Source organism: Schistocerca cancellata, chromosome 1, assembly GCF_023864275.1.
Source record: "Schistocerca cancellata isolate TAMUIC-IGC-003103 chromosome 1, iqSchCanc2.1, whole genome shotgun sequence".
NCBI classification, from domain to species: Eukaryota; Metazoa; Arthropoda; class Insecta; order Orthoptera; family Acrididae; genus Schistocerca; species Schistocerca cancellata.
Window position 1 is genome coordinate 781,303,208 of NC_064626.1, and position 20,630 is coordinate 781,323,837.

A 20,630-nucleotide genomic window follows, 5' to 3' on the forward strand; every position below is an offset into this window, starting at 1 on the left:
TAGAAGAATTTCCATTGCTGTGACGTGTCAAAGATGGTGGGCAGAAATTGCTAATCACATCTGTGTATTAAAAAAGAGGCATGTAGCCATAGCTGCAAATTAATTTGTGATGTGAAAGCAAAATGACATGATCTATATCGTTACGATTTATCGTACAAATAATCCATGGATTGCGAAACTAAACAACGACTGTACAAGGGATATCATGAAATTCAAACTTTACCAGCTTCATTTAAAATGTCTGTGTTGTATATGTGATGTTGAGTAACAGTTCTGTCAGTACTCACTTCCCTACCTAACGCCTAAGGCCCGTAAGTAAGTAAAAAATATGTTGGAGCCCTCACGGCTCGTCTCGGGCGGACGCGTGAGCTTGTATGAGCGTAAACGGAGGTGACGTCCCCGTCACAGGCGGCGGCAGCGACGACGGCGCCGGCGCCTGCTATCGACGGTGGCGTGTCACGTGACGGCGCTTGCGCACTGGCGCGCACGCGGCGCGCCGGCTGCGGACCGCGCGGTGTGGCGTCGCGACGCCAGTGTTGCCGCGGGAGCCCACACTGGCCGCGACGCCGGCGCCGACGCCGCCTCCGCCGCCGCATGCGACGCCGCCCCCGATCGCCGCTCGGCTGACGCTGCTCGCTACCCGCCAGGTGAGCGCCCGCTCCTGCCGTCAGCCGTTCCCTCATACACTGCGCCACAGCTAAAGCTGGAAGCTGTGCTCTTTCGCATTAGGGGATTTGCTGAAACATAGCCTCGCTGCCTTTTAGAACTAATCTGTCGGAGTCAAATCGCTTAGGATAGCCATGCCGAAGATAGTCCAATGTTTTCGCCTGTACAGCACACGTAGGTTTCCAAATAACTAAAATTTTATCCAACAAATTTCAACGAATATTTAATGTCTACCTACTCCAAGTGAAGGTCAAAGATATACATGGAGTACAATGCTTTTGTAGAGTTTAAACTGGTTCTATAACTGCATGGAACGCATGGTTTAACTGTCGATTTATAATCTGAATTCATTCCACTGTTCTTCTATAGTAGATATGCAATTTCAAACATAATACATATGATAAAGTTCGTTATTGTTGTAAATAAAATAATATGTGTACAAATAATGTGATGTCATTACCGGCTTAATATTTGATAGCTGCTGTCAGGTATTCTTTAGTCTGCCACGGAATAAGCCTGTTGAATGGCTTCAGCATTTCCCCTGAAGTCAGAGCACATAAATTAGTAGTGCAACTGGGAATTCAGACAATTTCAAGGCGATAGTAGTACCCCGGACACGTTAATTGCTTTAATAACTATTTAATGTGATTGGTTACCGTTTTTACTCATCAAGCAGTTTAGTTATCTACGTTTAAGGATCAGACGATCGACATACTAACTTGGAAATCGTAGCACTTGTTAAGTTCTGTTGGTTACATAAATTACTTTATCGTTATAAAGCGGACGAAGAATTACATCATAATTCAACCATTCGTTTGTTAACAATGTAATTGCAGCTTAGGCTACATGGCACAGAGGACTGAAATAATGCGAGTTCTTAGTGCTATGGGATATCGCCATAGATGTTACACAACTTTAGGCCCTTCTTACAGACCGTGGAACGTCTTGCGGTGTGAGGCGAAGAATTGCTGAACCAAAATAACACACCGAAAAGTAGATTAGCTCAGTTACCTTCCGGTGGGTGGGACGTGTTCCCACATGACGTCGACGTCTTTCATGCTCATAAACACAGTCTTAAGACAGAAATGGATTTCTTGGTTCCGTTTTTGACTGTCATTGCCTTAAACTGCTCTTTTAGGTCTGGATTAATCGGTCCGATTACAGCATCTTAGCGCTTCCTTTCGTAAAATTGTCCAAATTTTGCTCTTGTTTTATGAATGTACCGCTCAAGTACGATATACAAGAATTTCGATTTTAGTGACGTAATCCTGCTTTCTTAGTCTGAGCTTACAGTTGCCAATCTTGTGGGAAGTACATCTGTTAGTAAAACAGCTACAATGTCTGAAAATTCATAGTTGTTCATTATGTTATGATAACGCGGCTATATTAAGCTATACGATATGGTATAAGTGATCTTCAATGTCAAGAATCATCTTTCAGGAGCTGAACATCGACGGGAAGCTAAACCCTAATTTTTATTTCCTTATGTCAAAAAATAATGTGAAGAAAGAGAAGGTGGGTGAAACGAAAAGGAAAGAAGAGAGGAAAAGCCAATATGAGGGCAAGACAAGGCTTGCTCCAAACGTGGCGCGCAGAGCATAGACTTAAAGTGCCTTACTAGCCACCGCGACATTGGGACACTTGTATATTGTGACAGCAGCTACAGTGAACTATTCCCTGCATAATGTACGGACAAATATATCATTTAAGAAGATCGTTTGCCATTTAGGTAAAGACTGATTCTGCAAACGGAATACTCTAGTCATTTTGGTAATCCACAAATGTAAATGGGCTGTCAGAACTTTCTGATTTTTCCGGGTTACAAACAACGCAGATTAAAAGTACACAGCTCAGATAACTGTTGAAGTTTGCGGGAAAAGAAAGTGTAAATTAAAAGAACGAATCAATCGATTTAGACATAACAGTGGGCTATAATTTCTAATACTACACTGTTGATGCAGTACAAAGTATCAAATACAATACCACAACGAGTGTACTGAGCAATCCAATACTATATTAAGTGTAACACATTTTAAAAGAAATATCTGTTGTTTATTTATGGTCTGTGTGACGTTTAGTAATATCTAAAGCAAAAGCGAGTGAAACATTTACGACAAGAAGCTCATTCTGAATTACGTTATTACAAGATATTCTACTATAAATCTGAAAGAACTGAGAATAGATACTTACGTGACTAGATTAATTTGTTTCGTCTCGTTTTAAAATAATAAAACGTTTATAACTGTGATATATTGCGTCCTACGAGTGGAGTACCAGACGTCTATATGCCATTAACCAGTAAATATTACCTCGGGCACAATTCTTGAAACTTGAAAAGTCGTGTATTATAAATGTTTTGTTGAGTAAATCGTACTCATTTTTATATTTCTTGTGAACTGTTGATAATAATCATTTAAAAAGTATCAAGAAAGTGTAAATTCGAACATTTGGAAGAAGTAAAAAATGCTGGTTAAATAAGTTGTTTGAATCAGGTTTACGTCACCTGTCTACCTGCAAACGTCTGACAGCTTAAATTCATGAGAAACAGAGAACTAAAGAATAAGCCTTACGGGTATTGTGAAATATGAACAGAACAACAACAAAAGAGGGGGCGACTGTTCAAAGCTCACATTTTTGCACCTCTGTTGAATAAAAATTTGCTGAGGTTTTACATTCAATTTTATATTGCACCATCCATGCTCTCTAACAACCTTCAATGCTCCTTACTACGGAATCCACAAGATGGCTGAGACTTCGCCGCTCATGTCTGTACCACACATTGACAGAATCACTCTTGAGGATATCCAGTGCGTGAATAAAATTTCTGTTACGCCCCAATCAATTTTCAATTGGTAACACTTAACATCAGTCAGGATCATGACAGCAGATACTGCACGTCACTTCATTTGGCTCCTTCTTGCCACGTAGTGAAGGTGTTCATGAGGTGACGCGGTGTGCTCTTGCATTATCATCTTGAAAGATGAGCCTAACTCCAGAACTATGCTTCTGTCGCTAACCTCGATAGCAATGAGGTGCGACCTACATTCGTAGGGAAAGCTCCGGGGAAACGGGATAAACATTTGAAAATTCAAATGCTGATTTTAATGTTAGTAGAAACTTAAAGGTTCTAGTTAATTATTTACTTAATGTTGATTAAGGGGCTAATTATAGGACTTCCTGCTCTTGTACTGGAAGGCATAGAGAATATTTTAAAGACAACAACTACGTACCACATGTTCCTATTTACACTTGTCAGTAAGAATGAATCGGAAAAGTTAGGTGAATCGCGATAAGATTTCTTCTTGTTTTAAATCTCGTATACTGTACATAATTATAAAGGAAGTATACTGAGTGTGTCAGAACATCTTCCGTACATCATAACGTCATTTTTAAGTACACATGTAACACAAAAAAACTTCTCCTCTCTCTCAGACCCTGCACACTTCTCTTGGTACAACTCCTTTACCTCTTATTTGGCACAGAATCCAGCCTCAGAGTTTTGACGATGCGCGGTCACTATATTTCGCTCAACAAAATCCATGTATTGTATTTTACTTCTCTGACTGTGAGGATTTCTCCACCAGCCATTTCGTCCTTTGCATTTTCTCGTTTCTGCAACAATATTTTCGGGAGATGTGAAGAGTACTGCTTGTCGCTTCCTTCTCGGAGGATTGCGCTCCGTTTGTTTCTTCATCGGTGGAAAAAGTTCACGGTGAGATACTGAAGGTGATGCCGATTCTGTCTGGTTTTCGGTGCCGGTTTCTGATGCTGTAAGAAGAGGCTTATGCATGGCCACAGCACCATGTTCAGAAGTTTCCCTTGCTGTCATGCAACTAAAAAGGAAATCATTTTCAAAGGGAACATCTGCACTAAATGCGTAAACCGTAGTTGATCTCAACCCACTCTAAACAATAGCAGCCGTCGCTGCTTTTAGTATCTTTCCAAAAGAGATCTTGCTGATCCCCCCCCCCCCCCCCGCCCACACCCCCGCCACCCTTGTTGTTCCTCATGAAAGTATTGCGCTCATTGTGATACTATGTCTTCATCCACTTGAAAAATGATCTATCTAATGGCTGAATTCGATGAGTTGTATGGCTAGGTAAACAAATTTTGTGTGCGCCATTTTCTTTGCAAAATTCCAATGCCTCTAATTTTTTATGGGAAGAGTGTCCATCCAGAAGCAAGAGATATCTTCCAGGAACGCTATGAGATTGGTAAGATCCAAACACTTCAAAAAGTCTTCTTCATTTATCAGAAGTGAAACCGTCATTGTTACCAATGAGCCATTAGGAAAACCGGTAGGAAATTCAAGATAAAACATTTTGTCTTTTCATGTTGCCACTGGTGGAATGATTTCCTACAGCGTTCATATAAGCACGTCCGCGAAAAGACAGCGTTGCAAACTTTCGTTGCAAATATATCCTTGTGTGGTTTATTATTCATCTGAAAGCCAGATGTCACATTTATAAATCAGTTGTTGTTAATCAATCAATCCTACATGATTTTATCCACCGAAGTAAAATATTGCTCAGGGACATGCTATTAAGACACTTGCATAATATAAAGGGAGACCTTCAGCTTTCCTAAATGTCGTTTAAGGATTGCACTTGCGAAAAGCAATAAGCCAGACAATTCCTACTGTCTGATCTTGTTTCGAAAACTTATGTTTGATTTCATTTTTTCCTGAGACAAAAGGCAGCTTTTCTTGCAATGTTAGAATGCAAGCAGAGCCCACAAGCTGACAGCGTAAGCATCCGTTCTACTAACTGCTTTCCCTGTTCGACGGTAAACCTAGTTTGTTCACTCTTCTTCTCCAGCTGATTATCATTACCACTTTATAGACGATGGCGAGGACGGGAATGAAGCAGACCAAATAATTCTGCAGCATGACGTATGCTCTTCCCCTGGCAGAAGACAGTAATAGCTCAGCGCGTTCTGTCTTCAGTCCAACCATCTTCACCATTCCCCAGCTGCGAGAAGCTAATAAAAAAGAAGTCAGTAAAACTTTCTGTCCATATCCTGATTTAATTTAGTGTCCCTATTCAAGAAAAAGCATAGTTTCTAGTCTATAGCGGTTTGTAACACTGAAACCATTTTTCAACGACAGTAAAGTACCGTAACCACATTTAGATTAGCACTTTTAAATCAACCACAAGCGAATACATAACAAGGGTAACAGTTAACTAATTATACTAAACTTAAAGAAAATATATTAGAGAATCAGAAGTTTCTGCTCCTCTTACATTCCATAACTGGTGTTCCTTCTGAGGAATTCAGAATACAAGACTAGACTGGCACTCCGCTAGACGGTTTTCTGATACATCAAATTGAGACCGGGATCTGGAGATGATATCACATTATTATGTGCAGTTGGTTTCTCCTGGGGAATCAAATTCTAAAACTGTCCCTACCTGACCATTGTCCATGCTCGTATAATACCAGCCCAGAAGATGACGAATTACCTCCATCCTGAACCTGTGGGACATCACGTCTGAGACGTGCATTGGCATCTGGTTGACTCCACTCGGTTCTGTGACTGTTACTAGACAACTTCAACATTCATTGGTAAAAACACGCACATGCCATAGGTCCAGGTCCTATTCCAGGTAGGTACGGGGACCCGTACCTACCTTCTGTGTGCGTCACGTTGTTGGTTCGTAATGGATGGCTAGAGACCAAATTGATCGTGTGGAGACGGTTGCGTAGTGTCTGTATCGACGCGGCCGACACAGTCACCTACGTACAGACAGTGCACAAGTCCTTTCTCATGAAGTATCGACGAACTGTGATACATAAGTTGCGTCTTCAGCGTTTATTGTAGATAGCGGACGACCACTATGAGGCGGATCTTCTATCTTTTGTAGCTAAGAATAGAGGTTCAGTGCTACAATGACGTCAGTGTGATGTTCATCTATATCTGTCTCTATGTGATTACTCCACAATTCACGCTTAAGTGATTGCTAGAGGGTTCATTGAACCGTCTTTCAAACTATTTTCCTACATTTCCACTCTCCAAGAACGCACGGGAGAAACGAACATTTAAAGCTCTCGATACTAGCTCTGATGTATCTTATTTTATTATGATGATCATTATTTCCTAAGCAGGGGGCGCCAACAAAATATTTTCACATTCGGAAGAAAACGTTGGACGCAACCAAAATTGCCTTTGTTTTAAAGATTGCCACCCCGATTCGCGTATCACATCCGTGACATTCTCTCCCCTGTTTCGCGATAATGTAAAACGAGCTTCCATTCTTAGGTCTTTTTCGACATTCACTGTCTATCCTATCTGCCAAGGATACGGCACAGCAATACTATAGCAGAGGATGAACAAGCGCAGTGCAGGCAATCTCTTTAACACACCTGTTGCACTTTTTTCATGTATCACCAATAAATCGCGGTGTCTGCTTTGCTTTCTTCACAACATTATCTATGTGATCCTTCCAGTTTAAATTATTCGTAATTGTAATCCCTAAGTATTTAGTTGAATTTACAGTGTTTAGATTTGTCGTTCATCGCGTAAGCGGAATTTAGCGGATTACTTTGGTAGGCCTACTCATGCGGGTGAATTCACGTTTTTCACTGTTTAGAGTCAGTTGCCCCTTTCCGCACCATACAGATATCCAGATGAAATGTATTCGCAATTATGAATGTGGGAAACCATCAGCTTTATAATGGAATGACAAGAATGAAATTTTGTGCCAGACTGATTCGAGCCCGGATTTCCCGCTTATTGTGAGCGGTCACCTTACTATTAGACTATCCGAGCACGACTTGACCCAAACATCCTTATGTCGTCAACCACCTGTGTACAGCCTCCACTATTACATTCATTATGTATATGTTACAAAATCGTACTGCAAATCGACGTTACCGCTATTTGGGCTTTAATGCAGCGCATTACTCTTATTTCCTTACTTGGATATTGGCGTGACTTGGGTCACTTTAGATACTGATCTCTCTAATAACGAATGGATGTATATAATTGCTAAGTATGGAGCTACTGTATCACTTTACTCTGAATCGAACCTACCCGGAGTATAATCTCTATCGGAGGCCCTGCGTTTATTATGTGATTTAAGCTGATTCGCTACACTGAGGATAACTACTTCTAAGTTCCTCATGATGGCAGTTCGCGAGGTATGTTGCCAGACTGAATGTCGTACACAAGCTGCATTCTTCTGTTCGTGACTGGAGACACAGTCCGCTGTCCTGATTTGCAGTGAGACATAGCTTCACACGGGTGACTGACCGTGAGTAGCAATTTTTTGTGATGGAAGGAGTATTCAGAGAGATCTTTCCCAAAAAAAGCTTTGCTAGTCATTTGGGTGATGGAATTTGTGTTTGAGCGTTTTATATTAGTTAAGCATTACTTTATTAACAAGTAATGTGATGTATATCTTCTTTTCAGCCTGAAGACAGCATGGATGTGTTCGAGCAGACGTAGTAATAACATGTGGATAGCCCTTTTGTGGTATAGAAAGCAACACTTTGCCTGTCTGATCTTCTCTGGAGCTGTTTATTATAATGTAATGTGTTGCAAATAAATTCAGCACTTGCTCTGTAATGTGAATCATTAACGCCATTATATGGGGTACTTAACGAGCAATAGTAACTTTTACGTTATTTCCAGTAAATTATTCTACGTAACATGTGTCCAATACAGAGGTACGATTCTTAGAATCTAACACATATAATGCAAAGCAGTTAAGCAAATGCAGATGATGTTCAAAATTCATAAATTCCATTTCCGACTTCACCATATTTTCCAATTTTCTCGGCAACAAAACGTGTAGCTCTTCTGATGTTGTCTCCACAGGCAAAGATCTGAAATGGTTAGGTTAGTGGAACTTGGTGGCCAAGAAACGTGACCATTTCTGCCCACCACGGAATGTTGGTTTATGTAACAACCACTATGCGCAGAGTCTCCGTCATGCTAAAAAACCATAACTACCGCCGTACCGAAAGGAACCACTTCATATAATGCTGGAAGCTCAAGAACGTTTACCTAACGGAGCCTTGTACAACGAAGTTGTAACACAACAGTTCCAATCAACTGACTGGCTACCATGCCACACCACACGTTAACAGAGAGACGTTCTTGAAAACGTCACCACAAAAGTGTAATGCTTTTCGTCGAACCACCGATGTCGGTTACGAATGTTATTGATAATTGTACGATTGAAAGTGGCTTCATAAGTAAAAAGTATTGCTGTCAGTACTCGACGATATGCAATTAGTAAATATCCCAATGTTCTGACTACATCTACCTTTTAAGTAATGCTAGAAGCTTTGGATACCTGATGTCCGCCATAATCTTTTATGTTCGTAAATACTCTGTTTGTGCTTGTTGAAACGCTATTTTCTACCAACTGAATAACGTCCTCAGCTTCAACCGCATATTACTCATTTGCAAATTCAAATGAGACATGACTGCCGAACACTACTCCAGACACCATCCCCCCTTCCCCCGTCGGAGGTTCGAGTCCTCCCTTGGGCATGGGTGTGTGCGTCGTCCTTAGCGTAAGTTAGTTTAAGTTAGATTAAGTAGTGTGTAAGCTTAGGGACTGATGACCTCAGCAGTTTGTTTCCATAAGACCTTACCACAAATTCCCAATTTTTTACTACTCCAGAACGACGCAGTTTAGTGAAAACTCATGGATTTGTTACTCTGTGATTAGGACATTAGCTATAGTATTTTCTACAAGCAGCAGTATCGTTCCATTACAAAACCCGTACGTAGATATTGGCGTACCCAGCATTTGTAAGTACGTGCAGCACACTCAAATGACAGTAGAAATAGCCAACGTAACACAATCGCCGTTGAAAATGTTATGTAGAATAAAGTACAGCGTCACAACTTCAGAACAAATATGGCTATCGATAAAGTAACCATTACAACTGGAGTACCAACATGTGAAACGAAAACTTACCTGTAATCAGCTGTATCTCTGAAAACAATAAAAACTTATCTCATGTGACATTTGGCGTACCTTCGAAATAGCGTTTCTGTAAAGATAATGAGAACAAAATATTTTCGTCCTGCGTTTCGCAATTATGCATAGACCGTTATTTGTGGATCTTACATACCTGAATATAACAGAATCAACGGAGTATCAATTCTAATAGATTGCTCAACGTAGAAATTTTTACCTAACTTTTTTGCGGCACAAAAAGAGGCTCTGAATTGAAAAAAAATGATATTACGAATTCTCCACGCTTGGAAACATTTTTTGCCTGAGAATGACATGAAAAGACCGTAACTGCATGTACTGCAAGGCTGTTGGCTTAGATGGTAGCGACTGTCTATGATACTTAACAGAGATATAGCTGCGCATGTATGTTCCACATGAATTCGTGGGGGGAAAAACTGGAGGTGGGGAGTAAAGCAGCAGTTTATTTGTGAGCAGTAACACTGAAAGTACTAGTGCATAAAATTTATACAGTGGTTTCTCAGAACTTCCTGTCAACCTCATACAGTTAATAGACGTCGATTTTTATACGCGCTGTACATCTGTGGATATTTTCTTCCAGATCCCTGCCCAACAGTTGTTCTCCTCTCCTTGTAAGTACCATGTCATTCTAGTTGTAGTTCATACTGAAGTTAGGCACTGTTTGTGACCGAATTATGTACAAATTGAACAATATTATTGTCAATGTAACGAAGAGGCCATTTTCTGCGTCATCAGCCTACTAGCTGATTTGACGCACCCCTTCAAAAATTCCTCCCTTGTGCAAAACTCATCTCTCAGTACCACTTGCACTCAAAGCAATTAATTATTTATTGGTTCCATTCAAATCTCCGTCTTCATCTACTATTCTTCCCCTCTCTTGCTCGTATTTATACTGAGAAGTTGATGTGTTAACATGTATCGTATCACCTTGTCCCTTCTTCTTGTCAGTGTTTCATTAATGTTCCTTTCTTTGCCGATTCTTTGTAGTTCCACCTGATATCTCCCTCTAAAGCACCACATCTCAGACTTCTCGATTTTCTTCTTTCAGGTTTCCTTCAGTCCGTTAATCATTGCCATACAATGATGTGCTCCAAATTCTTCCTCAAATTAAGGGCACTATTTGATAGTGGTAACCTTCTTTTCTTCAAGAATGCTTTCTTCGCGCGTGCTGGTCTCCTTTATATGTCTTCTTTGCTTTGTCCGTCATGTGATTGTTTTTCAAACAATTGTGATTCCTTCACTTCATCCAAATTGTGACAAGTTTGTCGCAGTTCCCACTTCTGATTTTTGTCAGTACTTTTGTCTTTCTTCGGTTTGCCCGCTGTATTTATTAGACTGTTCATTCTATTAAACTTGTTCTAAAACTCTTCTTCACTTTCACAGAGGCTAACAATAACATCAGCGAATCTTATCATTGATATCCTTTTACCCTGATTTTAATCCCACCCTTGAACCTTTCATTTCCATCATTGATTCTTCGTTGTATAGGCTGAACACTAGGGGCGAAAGACTACTTCTTTTTATTACACCCTTTAATTCTTGTACTTCAGTCCTTATTTTTAGCTCTAGATTCTTGTACGTTATGTATTTTAACCACTCACCTCTCTGTCCTCCTTTGCTGTAGCTTTCTTTTATATTCCCCAGAATTTCGAACATATTTCAATATTTTAAGTTTTCCCTAGTGACAAATCATATGAAAGTATCTTGATTTTTTTAAAGGTTTTTTACATTATCAAATGCAACGTCAGAATTATGTCTTGATGCCTTTATATTACCGAAAGCCAAAGCGATCGTCATGTAACCTATCCTTAACTTTCTTTTCAATTCTTCTGTGTCTTCTTCTTATTAGCAGATTGGGTCCATGAGCTGTTACGTGAATTGTACGATAATTCTCACACATATCTACCCTTGTTGCTTTTGGCACTTAATATGGTATATTTCCAATCTCATAGAGTCTACTCGCGAACCTGAAGAGTCGTTTGGCTGCAATTTGTCTCAATGATTTTAGAAATTGTGAAAGATTGTTATCTACCTCTTCTCACTCATTTGATCACATGTGTTGCAAAGCTCTGTTCGGCTCTAAGACTGGATCCCATATACTTCCTTGTCGACTCCTATTTCTTCCTTGACGTAATCAGGCAACTCCTGTCGCTCCTAGAGGCCCTCAACGTACCTGTTCCACCTATTCGCCCTCTCGTCTTCTTTTAATAGTGGAATTCCCACTCCACCCTTAGTTATGTCGTCCTTGCTTTAATTTCACCGAAGGTTATTTTGTCCTGTAAGCTGTATCAGTCTAACGACGACTTTTTTCACTTTTTTTCTGCAGCTATTTCGTGTTCACTTTCCTGCACTTATAGTATATTTCGTTCCTAAGTGGCTTATATTGTTGCATTCCTTCTTCGGCTGGAAATTTTTTGTACTTCCTTATTTTGTCGATCTGTTGTATTTCTTCTGTTATCCGTGATTTCTTCGCTGTTACCGTACTTGTAGCTATGTTGGTCTCTCCAACTTTTGTGGTGGCCCCTTTCAGAGAGGTCCACTCCTCTTCAACTACAATGTGGATGCCCCAGGCTGTGGCTAAGCCATGTCTCCGCAGTATCATTTCTTCCAGGAGTGCTAGTCCTGCATGTTTCGCAGGAGAACTTCTGTCGGGTATGGAAGGTAGGAGACGAGGTACTGGAGAGGATAGATCGGTCGTGCTCGCGTAGTTCCGGTGGTGGAGCAGTTACCCGAGAAACGCAAACGGCCAGGGCTCGAGTACCGTTCCCTCATGTAGTTTTAATTTCCCACGGAGTTTCATATCAGCGTACACTCTACCTCGGAAGAAAATATATTCTGGAAATTACTGAATAACGTATGGTATTTACAGCTTACAGAACACACACGCAAGAGAGCAATATCTATGAACCGACAACTGTTATTAAATATCAGTATTTAGTGTATGTTTATTTTGCACATTTCGTTTTCTCAATAACAGCATTCATAATTTAACGAAGAAAATAATAAAGTGTACGAAAGAGAGAACTTTGGTCGTGAGTGGACCACTGCGTAAGGTTGCACTATTAAATTACATCACATTCTGTATTAAATATGGTAAGAAATCTGAGGACCATGGGTAGGAGAACAGATTATTTCCGTAAAAAAAGACTTTGGGGAAAGACACGCGCAAAGCACAAGGCTTTTGATTTATCGACAGAAACCATGATCACGTTTGTGGGTTTCAAGACATCAGAGTACCGGGAGATCTATCTGTGGAGCATATTACTTGTAAATGCATTCTATAAGTGGAGACAGTAACTGGGTCACCAAAGAGCACCAGATATGTGGGATACTCTAAACTATACGTAACTGTAAAATCCGTCCACGGTCCCTGACGCGCCCATGGCTGCCGGTCGACCGCCGTGTCATCCTCTTCCAGTGGCTTCATAGGACACTGTACGAAGGGACGTGAGGTCAGCACGCAACTCTCCTGGCCGTTGCCAGTTTTTGTGATCTGTAGCTGCTACTACTCGGTCAAGCAGCTCCTAAAACGCCAACTCGAGTCTTAGTTCCCCTAGTTCCCGTCCTCACACCAAGGAAAATTCCTTGGCGGTACTGGGAATAGAAGCCGGGTGCTCCGTATGATAATCAGCCGCGCTAACGACTCAGCTAAGGAAGCGAACACTCTTATCTATACCATATGACATATCATGCAGCGTACTAGCCACACATTATGAGGACAGAGTTTCAAATTCACCTATGCCTCCTGTTCACTGAATGCTACAGATATTATAAAGAGACTCTGGAGCTAGAGCTGTGTGGTCGCCCGCTGTAGAATGCGAATAAAAATGAAGTGCAGGTTCCATATTGGTAACTGCAACTGGAGATTGCATTATATTATCAACAGAAACGAGCATGATGTACAGAAAAGCAAGAGAACCTGGAACACGCTGCCCCTCTTAAAATGACTATCCGCATCCATGTTTTCGTAGCAAATGTATAAAAAAAATAACTGAGAGGTTATCAGTTCATGAAAACAGACAGAAATTGATTGAAAAATAAAGCAGTAGCAAGATCCAGCAGAGCGCTCTTTGCAAGGCTTACGTATCTGGAAAGATACATATTCTTCTTATTCCAAACATATATCTCGATGTAGTTCACTTCTTCATACTTTCTTTCTTTATTTATTTTTTTTTCTTTTTTCAGGAGACGTGGTTGTGAAGAGTGCTTGATTTGTGACTGTACGCAGCGCTACGCCGTACCTGTACCTCTGACAAAAATAACGTTTTAAGAAGCCTAAATTAAGAAAAAAAAAAGAATTACTCCCGCAATGTCACAATACCGGAATCTCCTTTTTTATAAAACAGACACTTGTTTGTGACTAATGCAGCATCAGTAGGAATGAACTAATAGTGATACTAACGTTCTATTGTTCTTAAGCCGATATTACAGAAAAATATTGGTGAATGCGTATCACGTAGCTTACTGCGCCGTTATAAGTAGCAAGGTATAATGTAGGGCGATACAGATTGGTAATTCTTTAGATATTCGTAGTCGTGGGATATATCGAAACGCCTTTGTTTGGACTTCAAGTTTTAGAAGTTCCCTAAAATTAATTGGGACTCTATATACTGAATTAATTTAGTCTCTTTATACTTGTAAATTCATTTTCATATGTTTATAATAGCTTCCTAATACCGACAATCGAAATTCAGAGATAATATGTTGAATACCTTTAATGTACGATTTATCTTTCCTAATTTGTAGCATTGACTGCTGCTGCCCTACGATATCAATCATAAACACAGGGTTGCACATAAATACCTCCGAAATTTCAGAAGAATATTGCGCGAAAATTACCTAGCAAACATAAAAATGACACACATCCGTGGATAGAGCAACTCGCAAAGTTTCGGTTCGTATTGGTGCCCATACTGAGCACCTATAATACGACTTAAAACTTGGAGAGATGTTCTAGCCACCGATGTATGTCTATTTTCCTTCTTATCAATAACCTTCTACTGATTATGGGAAAGGCATTGAGATACAGGAGCGGTAACTAACTGTCGAATGCACGGGGCGAGGTAGCACACTCATTAACCCACTAAATTACGTTGTGGAGTACTCGAGTTCTAATATCTATCATGTGATTCACACTGTTTTCCGTGTCGTCCCTGAAATAATTAGTAAGGATGCTGAGAACATCTTTTGAAAAAGCGATTTATTCGTTCTTGTTTTGCTCCATTCGAGCTTGCGCTTTGTCTCGAATGGCCTCGTCGACGACGAGGCGTTATGATCTAGCTGCCATCGTTTGGCTTCGAAGCTTTAGTAACACTCCTATCTGCATAATAAACATTGGGAATTTAGTTATGCCGTTATGAAAGCAACTGTCCTCTTTGAAGCCCCAACTGTTTCAGCGCCTTTATGCCATCATCAGAGCGTACTTCTATTTAGTTCTTCAAACTTCGAACATGTATTAAATAATAATTATGGCAACAAAATTATGCGTAAAATGTTTAAGTATATTGTGATTAATACCTTATTTTCTAGAATCTAAGATGTTACATGAACGTCTTGATAGCATGTTGCCATCACCAATGCCTTGATGCTATCTGAGTTTCGCTGGCGAGTTAGCAAATCATTATCTATAAAAGTTGTTTAATTTTCCTGCAAGAAAACTCGAGCTTTTCTTCCTTTGTTTGCCAAATTTAATTAATAAGGATGAAGATAACTGGGAATAAAATCGCTTCATTGTTATAAAAAATGTGTTTAAATTAGCGCCGGTGAGATGACATACGTGAAGGAGAACATTTAAATGTCCGTTACTGTAACAGAATAATATTTCGTCGATCTCCTAAGACGTTATAGAGATCTCTCCCTTGCTCAGGGGTGTGGAGGGTTCGATATCGCTTAAGAGGAGTGCAATACGGAGTAATCCACAGCGATCCACCCTGATCCTCGCAGCTCGGACAATGGCGCCAGGTTGGGGGAGTGGCATTCGCTCGGAACCGGCCATTATTGAGAAATTCCTGGCGCCGCAGCGACCGGCCCGCCGCTATGCACTCGTCATATCGGCTCAGGGAGCGAATAGCGGGCTGGCGTGCCCCGCCAAATTCCGCAGAATGTCGTGGAGACTGGGAAAGATGAGTTTCTTTCTATGGTGGCTACTTAACTGCACACTTTTCTACTGAAGACCTGACAGGGGAATCATCTCTGTTCTTAGTCAGAGGGACTAAGTATCGAAAATATGAATCTTCGTCGTTCAGGCTTAAGTATGAATAAGGATCCTTAAAGTCCAATTTACAATGACTTACTGTTTTTTTCAAGCGCTTAATTCGTGTAAATGTTGACTAAAACAGGTTTTAACTATCACGCAGGCCGGCCGGGGTGGCCGAGCGTTTCTAGGCGCTACAGTCTGGAACCGTGCGACCGCTACGGTCACAGGTTCGAATCCAGCCTCGGACATGGATGAGTGTGATGTTCTTAGGTTAGTTAGGTTTAAGTAGTTCTAAGTTCTAGGGGACTGATGACCTTAGAAGTTAATTCCCATAGTGCTCAGAGCCATTTGAACCATTTAGCCAATCACGCTACTGAACTTATGATTAAATTTTTAAATTTATGCCAGTTTTGGCACTGTGAGTTCTTCCGGAATGTCTTTGCCTAAATAGAATGTGGACTTAATATTCTCTCTGGCAGTCTATGGGTGGAGGGAATGTAGAGTCAGTGGGAAATGGAATGGGGCTTGTGACGGCTTGTGAAGTGTACGGAAAGCCACATTAACGTTCGTGCAGCTCCGTGTGGAATGCAGGACGGTGATAACGACAGTTGGCATCCGCGATTCCTCAGATCAGATCATAGCTCTCTTTGAGTGTGTAGGCAAGGAAGATGAACTGCCAAAACAATATAGAAGCCATCAATGGTTGCTACAGAGAATGAAAGTTGCAGAGGGCCGGTTAAGTTGCCTCGTTTGTTTAAAAATTTCGTCTTTGGTGTGTTAAAAAACTGCTCATTTATCGAAAAGAAGGTTTATAATGTCTCCTCTTAGATGAGCCAGAAAGTATCACTTCTTAACTGAAAAAAATACGAAATTGTTGTTTCAATGTCTAAGGATTTTTTCAGTTACAAAAAAAGGGCATGTAGGGTTGTCGATTTTGCTGAGCTAGGTAGTGGCAGATGCTGGATGACACCTATTTGACAATTTATTCATGCTGTTGCTTAAATGTGAAGGAAAATGTTCCTTTCGGGATCCAGTTTTAAAAGGGTTTAAAGGTCGTCATATTCCTTTGTGTTGTCAGATCAAATTAATTTGTGAAAATACGTTGTTCAAACTATAGGATCTTGTCAGATATACTATACAGCTCCCAAATTAACTTCGATAGCGAGAAAATGCGACCTGTATTATACACCATACCATCCCAAACACGACTGACCCACATTGCTCATGAATCGTTGGACTGTGTTCTTGAAACTACCTTCATTAACCGGACGTTTCCACGCCCTACAACGATAATAGTGTGGTGTAAGACAACTTTTGCATTCGTCAGTGTGGAAAACCTTATGTCATTGATCAAGATTCTATTGGAGGTTCCCCCCGTCCACTTCTTCCTGGATGACAGTTATAGAGAGTTTGTGCCATTAATTGGATGGACGGCTAAAGGTCTAGTTGGTGGTCTGGAGATGTTTGCATGTAATCTGAGTCGACACTGCCATCCGAATCGCCTCCAAAAAATGCATTCGTGTTACATTCTCCTCAGGATATTAGCACTAAAGCACTCCGTCTTCAAGCCACAAGTGGCCCATCGGGACCATCCGACCGCCGTGTCATCCTCAGATGAGGATGCGGATAGGAGGGGCGTGTGGTCAGCACACCGCTCTCCCGGTCGTTATGATGGTTTTCTTTGACCGGAGCCGCTACTATTCGGTCGAGTAGCTCCTCAATTGGCATCACGAGGCTGAGTGCACCCCGAAAAATGGCAACAGCACATGGCGGCTGGATGGTCACCCATCCAAGTGCCGGCCACGCCCGACAGCGCTAAACTTCGGTGATCTCACGGAAACCGGTGTATCCACTGCGGCATGGCCGTTGCCTCCTCAGGATATTAACGACCCATAATTTTTATATGTCGGCCATTAACTGGTAGTGTTGGCCATCAGTAAGCACTAGGAAACAGTTGTTGTGTTTCGCTTCTCATTTGAGCTGTTTAATGTTCGACTCGTCACTTCTTGGTATGTCAATTCGGCGGAGAATTTATCGTGCTGGCAACTCTTCTTACCGTTAGCTGATAATGCACGTACGATCTAAGTTTGAACAGTGCACACAATCCCCAATGAGTGCCTCACGATTGAAGACGCAGCGCGCTCTACTTAACTTCATTTGGCTTGATATTTTACCAAAGTAACACACGGCCGTATGCAGTGATATTCCTTGGTCAGAAAAGTATTTAGAAGGAATTTCACAAAATAAAATTATATGTAAATCGTGTGAGAGCATTTGTTTCAGTAGCTCAGTTCTACCTTGTAGCGTAGTATAGTCTGCGATGATCTATTGTGACAAGTTTCAAACCATTTCCCGATCTGACAGCAGCCCAGACCACAGCGTTTCACGGGCAGTGTGCCACCAGTCACTAGTTACCTTTATTTTGTCCATCATAAACGATGCTTTTGGAAGCCTGCAACTGTATAGATTACGATTCAAACAATGAAATTACCGGTTATCTTCTTACACAGCGTTATTGTTCTAGTGTCCGCTTGTGACGGCGCACACGCAACCAAATAACGCGTCCTTACATGGCCTTAGAGGCATGCTGAATTCCTTTCTTCCTCGGATGTTCTTTCAGATGGAAGGCTGTGGCACATCGATAAAGCTTAGGTACACAAGTCATGAAAGTTTAATGGTCTGCCAGGCAGCAGGCGAGCCGCTGCGGTATTTGGGCGGCACACAGGACGAGGCGATCGAGGGCGATCCTTTCCGAATTAATGAAGCACGTTGTACACTAGGCATCACGGTATTCACGAAACTACCTAACACGTCCGTGTACGTACAAGCTCTCGACAGAAATCTGGTGAGATCATTTTCTCTGTCTTGGGAACAACATGTATTTTAAACACCAGGGAACGAAAGAATCTCTTTGTTTTGCAAGCATTCGCTATGTTGAATCTTTGCTTTGAGGTTAAATTGACTTTTGGGCTCCACAAATCATTTCAGATTCCATAAATATGTCGAAGGCAGGCGCTGTGTTGTGAAGTGCTATCACACCGACATTTCTATCTTACTGAAAATTTAAAATCAGTTTCTCCAAAAACCTTAGTTTCTCCAAAAACCTTAATGCAAGTAATAAATTACTTATTTAAATACTACCTACACATATGAGCCAGTGGGGCACACTTATCATGTATGGATTCACCTAGTAACATATTGGACAGGAAAACGAAACACCATGACAATTTCTGTAAATTGTTAGTGCAGTTCATCAACATCATATAGGTTAATCTCGCACCACTTGTCACTATTATATGACGTTACTTTCACATGGTAACCGGAAATGTTTTCCCATTGCATTTCACTCTTCTCGAGGACAAATTTTATGCCTTTGGATTTTTTAGATTTATTTTATAGTGTTCGAAAGAATCCCTCTCACTACATTGTAGGGTTCCGTACCTCAATAGGTAAAAATGGAACCTTTATAGGTTCACTTGCATCCGTCTCTATCTCTCTCTTTCTGTCAGACTGTTCAAACCCTTTCCTCTCGGGAACATGTAGACGTACGACGTTGAAGTTTATGTAATATATTAAGATCTACGGACCATTGACAGTGTAAAAAAGTGAAGCTTCAGTCAAATGCACTCAAGAGATACGCCCAATTACATAAACTCATCAATAAAAAACTGAAGGCTATTTCCCGTTGACCTAGAATCATGAAATTTAAGAAGAAGTAATGTTTCACACCACAACGAAACGAAAAAATCCTGAAGTTGGGAATCTGTAATTAATCACGCGGATAAAAAATTATCGTATGTTTTCAGATTGTCTTTTCCCCAGAAACGGGTAGTCGTATCAAGTTTAAAGTTATGTCAAATACTAAGGTCTGTGGTTCCTTTGTGGCATATTTATCGTTAGCTTATACGTTAATGCAATCAAAAGATACGGAAATTTATGTGGCATAGTTTGATACTCGGAAACTCACTCATTAGAATCTATAGGGTGCTTCTCCTCGACATAGCATCATGAAATTTAACGTGAACAACTGTTTCACAGTGCAAGTAAAGAAAAAAATCAGAAAATTGTTACTTTGTAATTATATCACACGAAAAAATATTTCTTTTGTAATTTGTTACCCAACGTCAGGCTTGACATTAAAACATTCACGAAAGTCTTGGAATCCCTGGGACCGATATCTTGCTACTATCAATGTTGATAACAGACAAAAGTAGTCGAGATCCGCCATTCCCAGGTTGTATGAACTGTCTATATACTTAATTAAATCTATACGTAACTCCAGCTCACAAATCCTATCCACACCTGGCCCATTTATTATTATTTTTGAGCACAGATTACAGTTTTACACCAGTTTGCAGATTCGATAGCAATAACCTCCCTCTGAATACCAGAATACGAAATACACTCCTGGAAATTGAAATAAGAACACCGTGAATTCATTGTCCCAGGAAGGGGAAACTTTATTGACACATTCCTGGGGTCAGATACATCACATGATCACACTGACAGAACCAGAGGCACATAGACACAGGCAACAGAGCATGCACAATGTCGGCACTAGTACAGTGTATATCCATCTTTCGCAGCAATGCAGGCTACTATTCTCCCATGGAGACGATCGTAGGGATGCTGGATGTAGTCCTGTGGAACGGCTTGCCATGCCATTTCCACCTGGCGCCTCAGTTGGACCAGCGTTCGTGCTGGACGTGCAGACCGCGTGAGACGACGCTTCATCCAGTCCCAAACATGCTCAATGGGGGACAGATCCGGAGATCTTGCTGGCCAGGGTAGTTGACTTACACCTTCTAGAGCAC

At 40.9% G+C, this 20,630-nt stretch overlaps 1 protein-coding gene across 1 annotated transcript in view; it reads left to right on the plus strand.

Moving 5' to 3' along the window:
* Positions 1 to 542: 542 nt before the first annotated feature.
* LOC126102751 (CCN family member 4) overlaps positions 543 to 20,630 on the plus strand; it is a 369,631-nt gene continuing 349,543 nt past the window's right edge. The window contains exon 1 of the mRNA XM_049912327.1: positions 543 to 647. The gene's annotated coding sequence lies outside the window, so the exon portion shown is untranslated. The remainder of the gene's footprint in view (positions 648 to 20,630) is intronic.